This window comes from Lycium ferocissimum, chromosome 5, assembly GCF_029784015.1.
Source record: "Lycium ferocissimum isolate CSIRO_LF1 chromosome 5, AGI_CSIRO_Lferr_CH_V1, whole genome shotgun sequence".
Taxonomy (NCBI): domain Eukaryota; kingdom Viridiplantae; phylum Streptophyta; class Magnoliopsida; order Solanales; family Solanaceae; genus Lycium; species Lycium ferocissimum.
This window is the reverse complement of record NC_081346.1, coordinates 8,327,158-8,329,118: the sequence shown is the minus strand read 5'-3', so window position 1 is coordinate 8,329,118 and position 1,961 is coordinate 8,327,158.

Sequence of the window (1,961 nt, the reverse complement as noted above, 5' to 3'; positions counted from 1 at the left end):
TCAGCAAATGCTTATCCTACTTCAATTTAGAAATGGATTAAGAAATAAAGTATTTCCTATTTTATTATGAAAAAGAATTTAATCATTATCTAAATGAAAATTAATGATGGGGTTACTATGATATATATATATATATATATATATATATATATATATATATGACCTATATTATCAGTTAAAAGAGTACATGAGGTAATTTTATATTAATTGATAAAGCGAGATTAAGAAGAAAAAAATTACTCCTCACCTTTTTATTAGTTAAAGGGATTTTAAAAGAAAGTAGCAATATATTTTTTAGACAAAGGACATTTTTGACCCAAGTAAGTAAGAATAGGGGCATTTTTCAATTTCACATTGTTTAGGGGCATTTTTGGACCAAACTATGAACTGAGAACATTTTTGTTAATTTCACATAGTTTAAGGGCATTTTTTATCCTTTTCCATTAGAAGAATGAACTCACACACACACAGAGCAATTAACAAGTACACTTGTCTGAATGCTCAAGGCATGTGGCCCAAGTGACCCTAACTAGTCCATTCCCATTTTGCCCTTGGATTTTCTTACTTCTTCAACTTAATTGCAAATATCTGAGTATATAACCTTAGCTCGAGCAGTCTTGGCTTCAAGATTTAGTTTGCTAGTTCTCTACCAAATAGCTAATTTGGAAACCAAATCTAAACTAATTAAGCTAGTAAAATGACTTAAAATTGAGATACATGTAAAATCATTTGTATTGACGAATCGAATAAACACCAGTTCGTTAAAAAGTAAGAAATAGCTCATATGGGTAGCAATTAACAAGTACATTTGTTCGCATGCTCAAGGCATTGTGGCTTCACTAGCTAACCCCAACTAATTCATTTTCATTTTGCCTTGGCCTTTTTGGGAATCTCTAAATGCAAAACCTGGCATGAGTTGATCGAGCTTCAATATTTCATTTGTAGTTCTTTATAACTTACTAACCAATTTGGACACCAGCTCTAAACTAATTAGGCTAACCAGATGACGTAATGCTAAGATACACATCAAAAATCGTTTATAATTGTCAAAGAAAAGTCCATCCGTTCAAAGTAAGAAAGAACTCACACACAACAGTTAATAAGTACACTTGTCGCAATTGGGTGGGAAGGACAAGAAATCACGAGATCATTGATAGGAAAAGAATCCAAAACTGTCGAACATTTATTTCTATGCTAAACCCTATTACATATATGCATAGTTTTAGACTTTTAGTATTTTGTTATTATCAAATTGCTTTATGCAAAAAATAACCAATTTTAGGAATTCATGACATTGTCCTAAATTTAGTCTAGGATATTGTCCGATGGAGTTTCTAAGTTTGAAATACGTGATTTTGCCTTACATTGGGCAGCCCAATAATCCGAATCTGGTTTGCATATGGACCATTAAAGGGAAATACTACTTCATATTAAGATTTCGGGTCATTGACACTTTTTCCCCTATTTTGAGTTGTCTTTATTCTTTGTCCCTTAAAGACAAATAACCTTTCGTAGGGTATAAGTTTATATTTTCGCATCATAATATTCTACAAGTTATGTCGGGGTCCTTAAAGCGGTGCATAAGTTCGATTCTGAATGGGAAAAATTAAAGACTAACCCATTTGAAGGGAAATCGTGCAATTAAATGCAGGATTTTTCATACCCAGGCCTCAAATTGGATACTTCTAATTCAGGTTGGAGGTATCATACACAATCAACATAATTCTTGATGGTAATAATTTTTTTTTAAAAATCCTAACACAAGTCAAAATTGAAGTTTCATGTTCATTTATTATATAAAATACGGAAAAGAGACAAAATTACCCCTGAACTTTGAGAAATGGTTTATTTATACCCTTCGTTATACTATTGGGCCAATTATGCCCCTACCGTTATACTATTGGGTCAATTATGCCCTTACCGTTATACTATGGTCCAAATTTACCTCTAATCTAAACGGT